The sequence below is a fragment of the Pseudopipra pipra genome, chromosome 4, assembly GCF_036250125.1.
Source record: "Pseudopipra pipra isolate bDixPip1 chromosome 4, bDixPip1.hap1, whole genome shotgun sequence".
NCBI lineage: Eukaryota > Metazoa > Chordata > Aves > Passeriformes > Pipridae > Pseudopipra > Pseudopipra pipra.
In genome coordinates, this window is record NC_087552.1 from 75,130,291 (window position 1) to 75,147,557 (window position 17,267).

The 17,267-nt window shown below is 53.3% G+C and overlaps 1 protein-coding gene across 5 annotated transcripts in view; it reads left to right on the top strand.

Moving 5' to 3' along the window:
• The window catches only part of EXOC6B (exocyst complex component 6B), a 338,997-nt gene that overhangs the window by 173,367 nt on the left and 148,363 nt on the right, over positions 1-17,267 (top strand). The gene's annotated exons all lie outside the window — the stretch shown is intronic.

Here is a 17,267-nt window from a genome sequence, read left to right on the forward strand (position 1 = left end):
GTTTCCCCTTGGCACAGCTCTGGGTCACAGAAATCTTCCCAATGGGACATCTCTTCCCACTGGGACAGATCTTTGTATCCCTTGACTTGCCCTTGGTGTCTCTTGGCTTCCCCCTTGGCACAGCTCTTCCCATCTCTACCCTCAGTGAATTCATGGACGATGCCAAGTGTGGTGGGAGTGTTGACCTGCTGGAGGAACCTGGATTGATGGGCTGGAACCAAGGGTGGGAGGTTCAAAGTGCAGGACCAAGTTCCAAGCCCTACACTGTGGCCACAACAACCCCATGAAGGCTCCAGGCAGGGGCAGAGTGGCCGGGAAGCCGCCTGGTGGGAAAGGACCTGGGAATGCCAGTGACAGCGGCCTCGAGCTGTGCCAGGGGAGGTTTAGTTGGACATGGGGAGGAATTTTGTCACTGAAAGGATGCTGAAACATCGGACCAGGTTTCCCAGGGCGGAGGTGGAGCCCCATCCCTGGAGGTGTTTAAGGACTGGCCGCAGCGCTCGGCGCTCTGCTCTTGTTGCCCGGGGGCCGTTTGGCCACAGGACGAACTCCGTGATCTCAGAGGTCTCTTCCCACCTATTTCTTCCGTTGAGACTTCGATCTCTTGTGCCCCTCGGCCTCCGGCTCCTCCTGGGGCGGGTTTGGGAAGTTGGCCTCCAGCCACATCAGCACGCGCTGCTGGCTCGTCATGCGGCCCAGCTGCCGCAGCCCGGCCTCGGTCAGCGGGGCCCCCGTCACCCAGGTCGAGGAGTCCTCGCTGGCCTCAGAGGGGGCCCCCTGGCTCTGCGCCCTCGAGGCCGTGCCCGGCTCCCTGTGGGGCTGCTGGGGGGTGTCCCTGCTCCTGCTGGCCGGCCCGGGCTGGCGGCTGGCGGTGGCCCCGGGCGGGGAGCGGGTGGCCCGTGCCGGGCTGACGGGCTCGCTGGAGGAGTCGTCCTCTGGCACCCTGGAGCGGGGCACGAACGGGCTCTGCCAGGGGGACAGAGCAGAGAGGATGAGTGGCCGTGGGCCTCGTTCCCACCTCCCTGTCAGCAGCTCCTGAGGTCGGGATTGGGGTTGGGATTGGGAAGATGTTCAATCCTGTCTCCCTGCATCTTTGTGGTGGCTCCCAGTGGCCCCAGAGCTCTGTGGGCTGGGCAGCCGTGGCAGCCTCATCCCATGGAGGGGTGAGGTCTGTCCCTAACTGCCCCGTGTCCCACCTGTGGTTCCCTGTGTCCCACTTGTAGTTCCATCTGTCCCAGTGTTGTTCCCTGTGTCCCACCTGTGGTGCCTTGTGTCCCATCTGCATTTCCCTGTATCCCACCTGAGGTTCCCAGTGTCCCATCTGCATTTCCCTGTATCCCACCCGAGGTTCCCAGTGTCCCATCTGCATTTCCCTGTATCCCACCTGAGGTTCCCAGTGTCCCATCTGCATTTCCCTGTATCCCACCCGAGGTTCCCAGTGTCCCATCTGCAGTTCCCTGTGTCCCACATTTGGTTCCCCATGTCTCACCTTTGTCTGCTGTGTCCCACCTGTGGTTCCCTGTGTCCCACCCCTCTGACTTCTTATGTCCCACCTTTGGCTGCCTCTGTCCCACCTGTGCCTGCTTGTGTCCCACCTGCATTTCCCTGTGTCCCACTTGTAGTTCCCTGTGTCCCACCTGTGGTTCCCTGTGTCCCACCCATGGGCAGGAGGAGTCGTGGGATGAAGGCACAGCTCAAGCCCATCCCCCTCCCCATCCCAGCTCCGTTTCTCCCCATCCCATCTCCCTGTGTCCCCATTCCAGCTCCTTGTGTCCCCATCCCAGCTCCCTGTGTCCCCATCCCAGCTCCCCGTGTCCCCATCCCAGCTCCATGTATCCCCATCCCATCTCCCTGTGTCCTTATCCCATCTCCCTGTGTCCTCATCCCATCTCCCTGTGTCCCCATCCCAGCTCCGTATGTTCCCATCCCATTTCCGTGTATCCCCATCCCATCTCCCTGTGTCCCCATCCCATTTCCGTGTATCCCCATCCCATTTCCGTGTATCCCCATCCCATCTCCCTGTGTCCCCATCCCATCTCCCTGTGTCCCCATCCCAGCTCTGTGAACCCATCCCATCTCCCTGTGTCTGTATCCCAGCTCTTTGTGTCTCCATTCCAGCTTCATGTGTTCCTGTCCCATCTCCCTATGTCTCCATCCCAGCTCCTTGTGTCCCCATCCCAGCTCCCTGTGTCTCCATCCCATCTCCCTATGTCCTCATCCCATCTCCCTGTGTCCTCATCCCAGCTCCGTGTGTTCCCATCTCATCTCCATATGTCCCCATCCCAGCTCCACGTGTCCCCATCTCAGCTCTGTGAACTCATCCCGTCTCCCTGTGTCTGTATCCTATCTCCCTGTGTCCCCATCTCATCTCCCTGTGTCCCCATCCCAGCTCCGTGCATCCCCATCCCATCTCTGTGTCCCCATCCTATCTCTCTGTGTCCCCATCCCATCTCCCTGTGTCCCCATCCCATCTCTGTGTCCCCATCCCATCTCCGTGTATCCCCATCCCACCTCCCTGTGTCCCCATCCTATCTCTCTGTGTCCCCATCCCAGCTCTTTGTGTCCTCATCCCAGCTCCGTGTGTTCCCATCTCATCTCCATATGTCCCCATCCCAACTCCACGTGTCCCCATCCCAGCTCTGTGAACCCATCCCATCTCCCTGTGTCCCCATCCCATCTCCCTGTGTCCTCATCCCAGCTCCGTGCATCCCCATCCCATCTCTGTGTCCTCATCCCATCTCCATGTGTCCCCATCCCATCTCCATGTGTCCCCATCCCATCTCCTTGTGTCCCCATCCCATCTCCCTGTGTCCCCATCCCATCTCCCTGTGTCCCCATCCCATCTCCGTGTGTCCTCATCCCAGCTCCCTGTGTCTCCATCCCATCTCCCTGTGTCCCCATCCTATCTCCCTGTGTCCCCATCCCATCTCCCTGTGTCCCCATCCCATCTCCTTGTGTCCTCATCCCATCTCCCTGTGTCCCCATCCCATCTCCCTGTGTCCCCATCCCACCACCAGCCTCTCCGTCCCATCCCATCCCGCACCTCGCGCCGTCTCCTCTGGTTTGCCTTCACTTTGCTGGAAGTGCCGGGATTCGCCCTCTCCGCCATTCCCGTTGTCCTGAGCCACAGAGGGATCCCGGGAGCTGCTGCCTCCTGGGGGAAAAGGGGGGGGGCTCCCTTCGGAGGGGCACCCCCGGGATCTGTGCCCCCCAAACCCCCTGGGGTCACAATGGGTCACCCCCGTGTCACAAAGGGACATCCCAGCACTCATGGCAACCATGGAACCATCCAGAGCCAGCTGGAACTGGTTGGAGCTGGTTGGAACTGGTTGGGACTGGTTGGAAGTGGCTCGTGGGGCAGCCCCTGCTCTCCCCTCCCAGCCCCATCCAGCCCAAGCCTCCCCATTTCCCTCCCTGATGCCCGTGGAGACCCTCACTCCGGGCTCTGGCTGCCTCTGGATCCCTCTGGATCACCACTGACTTTGCTCTGGGCCTTTATTTTTCTCCCAGCCTTGAAATCTCTTTAAAAGACGTCATAAATGCTTAGTTTTGGGATTTTTTGGATGGTTTTGCTCTTCTTCCTCGGGGAGGGACGTGCTGGGGGGAACGTTGTACCAGTGGGTGCTGGGGAGGGAGGTCTCATGTGGGTTTATCCCATCTCATCCAACTCCTGGGAGCAGGGAAGGATCTCAAAATCATGTGTTTTATGGGATTTTGAGCAGCAAAGACTTAGCAAAGTCAGGGCAGTTCAGGATAAGAATGTGGAGTGAGATACTGGGAAGAAATCGGGGTCTCAGGGGTCTTTTCCAACCTAAATGATGCCGTGGATCTGTGACCCAAAGGGACCTCCCACAAAAAAACGTGGCTGTCCAGGATTTGGGTGGCAGGGAATGCCAGAGCCTGTCCTGGGCACTGGGGGTGGCAGAGGTGACACCGGTGTGAGGTGACACTGGGGGGGTGATCTGTTCAGCCTGGGGCTGGAGCTGGAAGGGAAAGGAGATGGGTTAAGGAACATCAGGGAGTGTGAGAGAGAATCATGGAATCATGGAATGGTTTGGGTTGGGAGAGACCTTAAAGCTCATCCAGTGCAACCCCCTGCCATGGGCAGGGACACCTTCCACTAGCCCAGGTTGCTCCAACCTGGCCTTGGACACTTCCAGGGATCCAGGGGCAGCCACAGCTTCTCTGCCCAACCTGTGCCAGGGCTTCCCCACCCTCACACCCAGCAATTCCTTCCCAATATCCCATCTGTCCCTGTACTTTGTCCATGTGAAGCCATTCCCTGTGTGCTGTCCCTCCCTGCCTTGTCCCCAGTCCCTCTCCAGCTCTCCTGGAGCCCCTTCAGGCCCTGCCAGGGGCTCTCAGCTCTCCCTGGAGCCTTCTCTTCTCCAGGGGAACCCCCCCAGCTCTCCCAGCCTGGCTCCAGAGCAGAGGGGCTCCAGCCCTGGCAGCAGCTCTGGGGCCTCCTCTGGACTCTCTGCAGCAGCTCCACGTCCTTGTGCTGTTGTTCCCAGGGCTGGAGCAGCTCTGCAGGGGGGTCTCAGCTGAGACAGGGGTAGAGGGGCAGAATCCCCCCCTGCCCTGCTGCCCACACTGGGGGATCAGCCCAGGGCATGGAGGGGTCTGGGCTGGGGCATCTCCAGCCTCTCCCCCACCAACACCCCCAAATTCTCCCCGGGGCTTCTCTCCATCCCTTCTCCCTCAGCCTGGATTTGTGCTGGGATTTCCCTGACCCAGGTGCCAGACCTTGCTCTTGGCATTTTTGAACATCACGAGGTTCCCACAGTCCCACCTCTCCAGCCTGTCCAGGTGCCTCTGGATGCCCCATCCCTTCCAGATTCCACTCAGTCAGTGTCCACCACCCTCCCAGTGCCAGCCCAGCTGTGGCTTCCACATGTGGAGACCCTATGGAACCTACAGCATCCCTTTATAAGGAATTGCACGTTGGACTCGTTTTCTGTGGATTAATGCCTTAAAAAGGGGCAAACCCCGAGTTGCCAAATGTGGAAAGGAGCTCCTAGGACACGACCTCCTTCCCAGTAGGGAGGGTGTATCCAGTCCTGGGTGTGCTGCTCCTCAGCTTGGAGCAGGCGCTCGGAGCAGGAGGTTTATTTATCAATTTGTCTTGTTTGGATTTCTCGGTGCTCCCCGACCATCCCCCCACGTTCTGCCAGGGCAGAACAAAATAACAAATATGCAAATGTAGTTTTCCAAACCAAACATTTTCCAGCAGAGTTGGAGGAACGAGCTGCATTTGGGCTGGAACGGGGTGTGTGGGATTGGTCCTTGTCTGCTCCGTCCTGTGCCTGCCCTCGGATTCAGGGAGGGGGAGAACAAAGAGTTTGAACTCGAATAATCTGCAGAAATATCCCCATTTCGGGATCGTTTCCTCCCCTGTGTGTCTGCAATTAATGCAAAGCCCTGTCTGTTGGTGATTTTGGGCTGTCTGGGAGGACCCACGTGGCTTAAACCACCCAACACTAAGCAGGCTGTGAGAAATGGGGGAGATTTGGGGCAAATCGGGGTCTTCTCCCTACATTTCGTGTCCTATCCTTCGGCTCCTTTCCCTCCCTCCGGACCTCATCCTTCATCTTCCTCAAGGACTCCTCCTGCCTTCTTGAATTGAGGTTATTTCCCCCCCTCCTAATTGATGGGAGCCCTGACAAGAGCTGATTAACTGGGGGGGGGTTGTGTCCTTCCTCACGAAGCTTGTGACCGAATTCCAGAGCTTCCTTCCTTCCTCCAGCCTGGAGAACGAGCTCCCTCCTCCTCCTCCTCCTCCTCCTCCTCCTCCTCCTCCTCCTCCTCCTTGTGTCCTCCCCGAGGTTTTACGCACAGTGGCCTCGCATGGAAGACCCTGTGGGCTTGTCCTGGATATATTTGTTTCTCTGGCAGCTCATTCATGATAAAGTTTTAATGAATCCTAAATATATTATGAAAAAAAACCCAACAACAACAACAAAAAAAAAGGCACGTGGGTGGAAAGCAGTTTTACGCCGGGAAGTGTTGGTTGTGTGGAGAGGGTGGATTGGGAGCAAGAGGAGCGGAAAGGAGCATCCCCGGGTGCTTAACCTTCACCTGGAACGGGGGGGAAATGGCCAGAAATCCGACCTGGAATTCGGATTGTGGATGCTGTGGAGGACGAGGGAGTATCTGCCCACATCATCGCTCCGTGACTTCCCAAAAAGTCCGACCGGAGGAGGGGAGGGGGAGGCCGGGGAGGGAGCCGTGTTTTCCAGAATGAGAAACACAGGCTACTTGTTCAGTCAACTCAGTTTAGGTCAAACGTGGTTATGGAAAACAGATGATTGCTGGTGATCAGGCTGTACTTTGACAAATATCCCATTGTTTGAGCGTGCCGTGATTTCCTCGGAGCGTTTCCCGGTGCGGGTCCTCCGGCTCGGAGCCTGGCAGTGGTGTGGGGCTGGGAGCTCCAAGCCCGAGGGTTTGGCTCTGTGGGAGGGGTTTCTGCTCTTAAGGATTAAAATAGGGGCTCTCAGCGAGGCTTGGAAGGATGTTTCCCATGTGCACCTTGGATCCTGCGCGGCCGGGTGGAGGTGGATTTGAGGGATGCCAGTGCTGGAGAGGAGCTCCCTGACACGAGCCCCGTGTTGCTTTGAGTTATTGTGAATTCTTCCATGGTTTCCCCTAGAAAATGTTCACCTGCAGATTTTATCTGGGGGGGTACAAAGCTAATTATTCCCCTTTCAGAGCCAGGGCTGGTGAAGCTGAGATAAGTGTTTGTGTGTGATCCCTGACTCCGGTTTTACGGGAGATGGGAAGGGTGGGAAGTGCTGAGGGAATGTTTAAACTTAAAGTCATGGAATGGTTTGGGCTGGAAGGAACCTTCAAGACCATCCCATTCCACCCTCACTATGGGCAGGAACACCTTCCACTAGACCAGGTGGTTCCAAGCCCTGTCCAACCTGGCCTTGGGCACTTCCAGGGATCCAGGAGCAACCACAGCTTCTCTGGGAAATTCTTTCCAGGGCCTCCCCACCCTCCCAGCCAGCAATTCCTTCCCAATATCCCATCTATCCCTGCCCTCTGGCACTGGGAAGCCATTCCCTGTGTGCTGTCCCTCCAGGCCTTGTCCCCAGTCCCTCTCCAGCTCTTCTGGAGCCCCTTTAGGCCCTGCCAGGGGCTCTCAGCTCTCCCTGGAGCCTTCTCTTGTCCAGGGGAACCCCCCCAGCTCTCCCAGCCTGGCTCCAGAGCAGAGGGGCTCCAGCCCTGGCAGCATCTCTGGGACCTCCTCTGGACTCTTTCCAGCAGCTCCACGTCCTCTTGGGGCCCCTTTAGGTGTAGGAAGGTGCTATAAACCTTTTTAGGATCTTTATTCTAAAATCAGTATCCCTTTCTTTGGGAATCTCTTGGCTTCTGGGATGCAAGGGACTAACTGAGCTTGGGTAACTGTGGGAACAAGCTTTGCTTTCATCGCACCATCTGAAAGGTTGAATTTTCCCCAAAGAGCCCAGAAGCTCATTGCCCTTCCCTTAGGCTGGTTTGTGCTCCAACATGGACCAGCTCATGTCCATGGGGATATCTGGGAGAAGATTGGCTTGATCACTGTGTGAGCAGGTGGATCAGGTGCTCAGGATGTGTGTGCAGGTGGCTGGGAAGTTAAAAGCAGAAATGAGGGTAATGCACAAAACCCCTTCTGTGGCAGGAGAAGATCTTGGAGCAGTGACAGGAATTGCTCCATCAGGCACCGAGAAGAGCAGTGGAAGGGCCGGATCTGTGGATGGTCCTGGTCACTGCCACGGCTTTTAGAAACACACGCTGTTATTTGATGGGTTTTGTCATCTGAAAACAAAATCAAAGCCATGAAAAATTACGGAAAACCAGTTTACATTTGGCTCCTTATCGGTGTCACCCGCCCCGGGGGGACAGACGGGCCTTGGATCTTCTCTTGCGCCGCTCCCACTCCGAGATAAACTCCGGCCCGTTAATCATGGGAGAGGATTTGTGCGTGTTCTTTCCAGTCCTTTGGAGCAGCATTAGCTCCGAGGAGCTGGGAAAGCTCCAGCTGTCATTCCCGGAGAAGTTTAATGTCCTTCTCGCCTTTTCCAGCTCGGCGCGCTCGGCGCTTCACTTCATTCATCAGCCGCGGCAGCGCCAGCTCTGCAGCCCCTTCTGCTTTCCAGCCATTAGAAAGGAAAAGTTTTAAGATACAAAACCCCCCCCCCCCACCCCGAGGGGAACGCTGTGAGGTATTTGAGCCTTTCTGTTCCTCCTGGATGAAAATATCTCCTTTGACGGCGCGGATCGATCCGATAGATCCGAAAGCTCGGCCGTGAGCTCGGTGTTTGTGCAGCAAACCAGCACTCCCTGACTGGGATGATGGGATGTTAAATCACATGCTGGACCCGGGCAGCAGTTTGAGCTCGGTCTAATTTAAGGAACAAAGCTAAGCAGAGCAACAAAACAAGTGGTACTTGGGGAGCAGAGGCTGAACGCTCGCGCTCCCTCCGCTCGTTAAATGAGCCCAGCAGCTCCAACCCGATGACTGAGCAGTAGCAAAGGCACTAAATTATTCCTCCTGATGTTAAAGAGAAAAGAAAACACATTTCTGGTCACCATTTAAACCTCTGAAATGGGATGGAAGTGGAATTCGCGTCTTGGGTTACTCGGAAGGTTTGCTGTGGCTGCTTGTCCGTCACGTTGAGGGGAACTTCCTTCAGGCCTGAAAATCCCTGTGTTTCACTAAAATTCCCTGTATTTGGCTCGTGGAGATTTACACCTCCAGGCAGACACTTGGCTTGCAGCTGAGATGCCTTTGCCTGCTCTGAGCAGGAGCCCAGCCCGGGTGGGGAGAGACCTGGGCGAGCCCATGGTGAGCAGTGTCCGTCTCTCCTCCCAGGGAACAAGGGACAGGAGGAGAGGGAACGGCCTCAAGTTGTGCCAGGGGAGGTTTAAATTGGATATTGGGAAAATTTCGTCATGGAAAGGGTTGTCAGTCATTGGAACAGGTGGTGGAGTCCCCACACCTGGAGGGATTTAAAATCCCTGTGGATGTGGCACTTGGGGACATGGGTCAGTGGTGGCCTTGGCAGTGCTGGGGGAATGGTTGGACTTGATGGCCTCAGAAGGTTTTTCCAACCTCAGTGACTCTGGGATTCCATAAGAGGCTGGAATTGGTGTGAAAGGGGACAGTGAATCTGGGAGTCTCCTGTTGCAGGGTGTCCTTGCATCCCTAAGGATGAGGAGCATTTCCATCTCCCCATCAGCAGGGTTTTGGTGGCCCAAGAGTTTTACATCTCCCTGCAGAGTTTCTCTCCTGCTTCTTTCCCAACAAACTGCCCTGTCCCAGGACACCAGAGGGTCACTGCCTCTGTTGCTGAATTTGAAATCTCACATTTCTAATTTGGGAGCTTTGATCCAGCCTGGGAAGAGAGGCAGGTCTTCACCTCCTCATCCTCTCCATGGTCACTGTCTGTTCTGCTTTCAGGGATCAACATACACTTAAAAATGCCCTTTCTCCTGGAAACTCATCCTAGATTTTTGCAGAGGTTAAATTCTTAGCAGGGAGATAAACTTGGAAGAGGTGACTGCTCTCCCTTTTCCCCTTGCAGAGCTCCCCGAAACCCAGGATGCTCCTGGAAAAGGGAGATGGGTTGTGAAGGCAAGTTCCGAAACCAGGCGTGTGATTTCACTTCAGAAATTCCTTGGAAGGCAGATTTCACTTCAGAAATTCCTTGGAAGGGGCAGCATCCATCTGTTCTGTGCATGTTTGCCCCCCCTCTCTTTGTCCATGGACTTCCTGCAGGGCTGGAAGATGGAGCATCACTTCTTCATCCTCCTCCTCTCCTTGTGTTTGGGAAGGACTGAGGGTCTGGATGAGTGGAATTCCTTCCAGAGCTGCCTTTTGCAGCCTGGCAGCCCCTCCAAAGGCTGCAAAATCAGCTTTATTGGTGGGAGGGGGGTGTCTGCTGCACAGATAGAGCCAAGCTGCTGATCCTTCCTTCATCCTGGAGTCTGTAGGAGATGATTTCCATGGTCTCCTTCCATCCCATTGAGTGCTTTGAAGATAAGAGCACCTGAGCCTGAGTTTTCCATGGTTATCCAGGGCCTGGGGGAGGCTCATTCTGTGATTCTACGATTCTATGAGTGGCTGTGCTGCTCTGACAGCCCCCAGATCTGGGGCTCGTTTGCAGTTTTTTGGTGGCTTTTGATTCCTCTGAACCACGAGACACTTCCCAACTTTGTCACACAAGCTGGAATTTTCTAAGGGAGAATATAAATTATAAGCATTGTTTTCATCATCATGGAATCATGGAACGGTTTGGGTGGGAAGGGACCTCAAAGGCCTTCCAGTCCCACCCCCTGCCATGGGCAAGGACGCCTTCCACTAGCCCAGGTTGCTCCAAACTGGCTTGGACACTTCCAGGGATCCAGGGGCAGCCACAGCTTCTCTGCCCAACCTGGGACAGGGCCTGCCCACCCTCCCAGACAGCAATTCCTTCCCAATATCCCATCTATCCCTGCCCTCTGGCAGTGGGAAGCCATTCCCTGTGTGCTGTCCCTCCAGGCCTTGTCCCCAGTCCCTCTCCAGCTCTCCTGGAGCCCCTTCAGGCCCTGCCAGGGGCTCTCAGCTCTCCCTGGAGCCTTCTCTTGTCCAGGGGAACCCCCCCAGCTCTCCCAGCCTGGCTCCAGAGCAGAGGGGCTCCAGCCCTGGCAGCAGCTCCGGGGCCTCCTCTGGACTCTCTCCAGCAGCTCCACGTCCTTGTGCTGTTGTTCCCAGGGCTGGAGCAGCTCTGCAGGGGGGTCTCAGCTGAGACAGGGGTAGAGGGGCAGAATCCCCTCCTGCCCTGCTCCCATGCCGTGGGATCAGCCCAGGACACAGTCGGATACAATTCCATCACTTTTCAAGACTCACAGGTTGTTGTGATCCCAAAGCTCTGTTTTCTCTGAAACGTTGACACAGCTCCTACAGACACCTCCAATTTCCACGGGCACGGGAAGCTGCTGGGGAAATTTATGGAAAAAAATCCATCAAATAACCAGACCTGGCCTGTGGCTCAGGGCGTCTTCACTCCCTCATTTGCTGGAGGCTGAGAAACTCCTCTGGAAAAGCTGGATTGTTGTGTCACTGTTCAGGAACACCCTCAGTAGTGCTGCCTGGGGTTGGGGCCCAGGCTCTGCTGCCCTGGAACATTCCCACACATGTGTCAGGAAAGCTGGTTGTTCCTGCTGGTTCAATTCCAGTTTTATTTCATTCTCCTCAACACCTGCTGGAGCCCCATCCGGGCGGGACATGGGGTGTCTCCTGATGGATCTTGGGCACCACTCTGTGACTGTGTGAGCACCTCCTGCCTTTGGTCTTGCCAAGGCTTTGAGAAACATTTAATTTCCTTATTTTTAAAAAAAGTTAAATGTGGTTAAAATACTTCTGACTGCTTTGTAGAACAGCAGGTAGGGATTTTTTTTTGTCCTGGGAATTGCTGTTTTTTTTCCCTGTTGTCCCAATGCAGGTAAATGTGAATGAGGTGAAAGAACTCGTGGCGTTCAGAAAAGAGGGTCTTTCCTGGACTGAGCAGTTGAAGGACACTTTATTCTCATTTTCATGCCTTTTTTTCCCTTCTGTTTCAAGGATTAGCATTGTTTTCATCGTCATAGAATTATGGAATGGTTTGAGTTGGAAGGGACCTCAAAGGCCTTCTAATTCCATGTCCAGCCACGGGCAGGGACACCTTCCACTGGCCCAGGTTGCTCCATCCTTCCGTTTCAAGGATTTATTTCTTTTCAGTGACAGCTTAAATAGTGATGCAGCTCTCAATTCCACCTTCTGGAGCCTGGTTGGAACCCTGAGAGCAGAGCTGGCTCCAGAGATGTCTGGTGTGGAATCTGGGGAGAAGAACTAGAGGTATGAGCCACCCAACCCTTCCACCAGGCTCAAGAGGCAATTCCAACCTGGGAATTCTATTTCCTCCAGGCTTTCTTTTTTTTTTTTTTTTTTTTTCCTTGGAATCCTCAATTCTTTGATTTTCCATTATGTTGCCAAAGACAGTTTTCTGTCTCTTCGCTGGTGGCTTTGGGCTGTGAGAACATGAGAAACCCTGATCATGTCCAAAGCAAAAAGAGTTGTTTGCCTTTCTGGTCCCCACCTCCCTGCAGCTGCTTTTGTGGTGCTTCCTTGGAGAAAAGGGGGAAATGCTGGATTTTTTTTCTACCTGGGAGCAGGGAATGGGGGGCTGGTGAATACCAGGACCTGGATCTCTGTTCCTGAATTCCTAAGATTTAAATGAGAAGAGAGCATTTGGCTCCCCTCTGTATCACACAAGCTGGAAAAATTCCCCATTTCTCACCAAAATGTGGTTTCCTCCCATTGGGAAAACTGGAGCATCTGTAAAAGGGACTGATGGGGGAAGAACTGTGGAATGGTTTGGGTTGGGAGGGACCTTTAGTGATCATTTAGTTCCACCCCCTGCCATGGGCAGGGACACCTTCCACTAGCCCAGGTTGCTCCAAACTGGCCTTGGACACTTCCAGGGATCCAGAGGCAGCCACAGCTTCTCTGCCCAACCTGGGCCAGGGCCTCAACACCCTCACACCCAGCAATTCCTTCCCAATATCCTATTTAAATCTCCCCTTTTCCAATTTGAAGCCATTCCCTGTGTCCTGTCCCTCCATGCCTTGTCCCCAGTCCCTCTCCAGCTCTCCTGGAGCCCCTTTAGGCCCTGCCAGGGGCTCTCAGCTCTCCCTGGAGCCTTCTCTTCTCCAGGGGAACCCCCCCAGCTCTCCCAGCCTGGCTCCAGAGCAGAGGGGCTCCAGCCCTGGCAGCAGCTCCGGGGCCTCCTCTGGACTCTCTGCAGCAGCTCCACGTCCTTGTGCTGTTGTTCCCAGGGCTTGAGGCATCTCTGCAGGGGGGTCTCAGCTGAGACAGGGCCAGAGGGGCAGAATCCCCCCCTCAACCAACTTTTGGTCCATCTGGACCAAGGTGATGCTCATCCCCAGCCTCCTCATCCCTCGGATCCATCCCAGCCCGTTACATCCCTACAAGCTCCCGGGCTCTTTTGGGATGGAAACTCCTCCTCTGGCTGATGTGGCCCCACGTTTGTCCTCCTGGGTCAGAGGTTGTGCAAAGCAATGGCCAATTAAAGCTTTATGGGCTGGAATGGGGACCCAGCAAGGCCCGGCCCAGCCAGGCCGGCTCAGAAAGGCCCTTTGTGAAGGTATTTATAAATTAACACTCGGGAGGGTGGGAGGGAGGGAGGGAATGGGGTGTTACAAAAGCCAGGCTCGTTAATCAGCCTGTTTACCCTCTTCAAACGCTGCTCCCTAATCTTTGCCCGGCAGATTTGTTGGGAACGGGAAGCGCCGGCGCGGGTCACTCCAGGGCCGCGGCTCCGAGGACGCGCCAACGCAAACACAGAGCCCCAGAATCCCAGAATCCCAGAATCAGCCAGGTTGGACATGACCTCTGAGATCATCCAGTCCAACCTGGGACCCAACCCCACCTTGTCACCCAGCCCATGGCACTGATGCCACGTCCGGTGTCTTCCTAAACACCTCCAGGGAAGTGACTCCACCACCTCCCCGGGCAGCCCCTTCCAGTGTCTGATCCCTCTCTCTGGGAAGAATTTCTTCCCAGTGGCCAACCTGAACCTCCCCTGGCACAGCTGGAGGCTGTGCCCTCTTGTCCTACTGCTGGTTCCCTGGGAGCAGAGCCCGACCCCCTCCAGCTCCCTCCTCCTGTCAGGGAGTTGCAGAGAGCAAACACGGCTGGCGATGCCCAAGAGCTGCTCCCTGTGACCTGTGAACCCAAATCACCCCAAAACACCACGTTTTACCTCATCCTCACCCCTCTCCTCTCCCAGCTTTCCTATTTTTAGCTTGTGCTGCCGGGCTCCGACATTAGAGGGCATCTCCTGCTCGTGCTTTTATTTGTTTTTTTGGGTTGTGTTTTTTTTTGTTGTTTTGAGAGCGTTTTGTTTTACTGCAGCTTAATCTACAGGCCTGTCCCTAAAAAGCAAATAGAGCAGTTGACCTGCTGTGCAAATTAGCCATATGGTGAAGTGTAATATCCCGCTGCCCCTCATTACCGTGCCGTAGGAAAAGCTCTCCCCTTTTCACAGGCCAAGCATATTAAAGTGGCCTTTTCAGCGTTTTCTTCCATATAAAACTGTCTTCACTCCTGTGGCCCGAGCAGTTAAAAGGGAACTCCAGCTGCAGCCAGGAGGGTGAAATTAAAGGCTTTTACCCTGCTCTAAATGGAAAATAGATATTGCTTCCTATGGCCAGGCCTGGGGAACAATGCTGCGCCGCCGGCCCCGGCGCTGGCACGGGGGTAATGGCCTGATTTTCTGGGAGGAAGGAGCCCTGCTCCTTTGAGAGAGGAGGTGTTGGGTGTCTACCTTGGAGGAAGGGGGGCGAGGGGGAAAATCTTACCTATTTTGCTCTTAGTTAACTAATTCCTGGCCAGGCTGAGCGGTGGGAAGCTGTACCAGGAGTTACCGCGGGACTCCAGGACGGGCAGCGGCTCTTGTGCCCAAAGAAAAGCCTTGTGAACCTTCACTCTGTAGAGACCAGTTTTAAACCCGAGTTTAAAATCAATTTTGTGGTGTATGGATGTCCATGTGAACCTTCACCCTGTAGAGATCAGTTTTAAACCTGAGTTTAAAATCAATTTTCTGTTTGGATGTCCATGTGAACCTTCCCCCTGTAGAGACCAGTTTTAAACCCAAATTTAAAATCAATTTTCTGTTTGGATGTCCATGTGAACCTTCACCCTGTAGAGACCAGTTTTAAAACCAAGTTTAAAATCAATTTTGTGGTGTCTGGATGTCCATGTGAACCTTCACCCTGTAGAGATCAGTTTTAAACCCAAATTTAAAATCAATTTTGTGGTGTATGGATGTCCATGTGTACCTTCACTCTGTAGAGACCAGTTTTAAAACCAAATTTAAAATTTAAAACCAAATTTAAAATCAGTATCCTGGTGTATGGATGTCCATGTGAACCTTCACTCTGTAGAGACCAGTTTTAAACCCAAATTTAAAATCAGTTTTCTGGTGTATGGATGTCCATGTGAACCTTCCCCCTGTAGAGACCAGTTTTAAAACCGAGTTTAAAATCAATTTTGTGGTGCATGGATGTCCATGTGAACCTTCCCCCTGTAGAGACCAGTTTTAAACCCAAATTTAAAATCAATTTTGTGGTGTATGGATGTCCATGTGAACCTTCCCCCTGTAGAGACCAGTTTTAAACCCGAGTTTAAAATCAATTTTGTGGTGTCTGGATGTCCATGTGAACCTTCCCCCTGTAGAGACCAGTTTTAAAACCAAGTTTAAAATCAATTTTCTGGTGTGTGGATGTCCATGTGAACCTTCCTCCTGTAGAGACCAGTTTTAAACCCAAATTTAAAATCAGTTTTCTGTGTGGATGTCCATGTGAACCTTCCCCCTGTAGAGACCAGTTTTAAAACCAAATTTAAAATCAGTTTTCTGGTGTATGGATGTCCATGTGAACCTTCACCTTGTAGAGACCAATTTTAAAACTGAGTTTAAAATCAATTTTGTGGTGCATGGATGTCCATGTGAACCTTCCCCCTGTAGAGACCAGTTTTAAAACCAAATTTAAAATCAATTTTCTGTGTGGATGTCCATGTGAACCTTCACCTCGTGGAGACCAGTTTTAAACCCAAATTTAAAATCAATTTTGTGGTGTATGGATGTCCATGTGAACCTTCACTCTGTAGAGACCAGTTTTAAAACCGAGTTTAAAATCAATTTTGTGGTGTGTTCATGTCCATGTGAACCTTCACCGTGTAGAGACCAGTTTTAAAACCGAGTTTAAAATCAGTATCCTGGTGTATGGATGTCCATGTGAACCTTCACCTTGTAGAGACCAGTTTTAAACCCAAATTTAAAATCAATTTTCTGTGTGGATGTCCATGTGAACCTTCACCTTGTAGAGACCAGTTTTAAAACCGAGTTTAAAATCAATTTTCTGTGTGGATGTCCATGTGAACCCTCACTCTGTAGAGACCAGTTTTAAAACTGAGTTTAAAAATCAATTTTGTGGTGTGTGGATGTCCATGTGAACCTTCCTCCTGTAGAGACCAGTTTTAAACCCAAATTTAAAATCAGTTTTCTGTGTGGATGTCCATGTGAACCTTCCCCCTGTAGAGACCAGTTTTAAACCCAAATTTAAAATCAATTTTCTGTTTGGATGTCCATGTGAACCTTCACCTTGTAGAGACCAGTTTTAAAACTGAGTTTAAAATCAATTTTGTGGTGTGTTCATGTCCATGTGAACCTTCCCCCTGTAGAGACCAGTTTTAAAACCAAGTTTAAAATCAGTTTTCTGGTGTATGGATGTCCATGTGAACCTTCACTCTGTAGAGACCAATTTTAAAACCAAATTTAAAATCAGTTTTCTGTGTGGATGTCCATGTGAACCTTCAGTCTGTAGAGACCAGTTTTAAACCCAAATTTAAAATCAATTTTCTGTGTGGATGTCCATGTGAACCTTCCCCCTGTAGAGACCAGTTTTAAAACTGAGTTTAAAAATCAATTTTGTGGTGTATGGATGTCCATGTGAACCTTCCCCCTGGAGCTCCAGTGGAACCTTCTGGGTGGCCTTTCTGCTCTCATGGCCCCGGGTAGCTCTTGGTTAGAGTTTGTTTTATAGTCACAGGATGGTTTGGGTTGGAAGGACCTTCCAGCCCATCCAGTCCCACCCCTGCCATGGGCAGGGACACCTTCCACCAGCCCAGGTTGCTCCAAGCCCTGTCCAACCTGGCCTTGGACACTTCCAGGGATGGAGAGTTCACAGCCTCTCTGGACAACTTCAGTTGACTCTCTCCTGACCTCTGGAGTGCTCTTTTCCTTTGGGATCACCTCTGGTTGTGCTCCTTGGCCTTCTTCCTCTTCACTAGGTCTCCATTAATTTATTTTCAGGTGCTTGAGTCCAAGGCCATTAAGTCAGGAGGGTCCTACCAGTGCCCTGGGGTTGGATACAAGCCCTGAAACCACGGGAAGTTCACTTTGAACCTTGGGATTTAATGCTTAAAGAAGGAATGGGTTGCATTTCATCCAGGGCACAGGTTGGAGTCAGGGCTGGGTGGAGGGGAAGTGTCGGATTCCGCAGCTGGGATGGGGCAACCCTGGATGTGGGCACAGACTGGGAATGAGAGGCTGGAAAGCAGTGCTGGGAAAGGGCCCTGGAGGTCCAGTTGGCCCTGAGCCAGCAGTGCCCTGGCAGCCAGGAGGGCCAACCTGTCCTGGGGGGCATCAGGGAGGGGATTGTCCCGCTCTGCTCTGCCC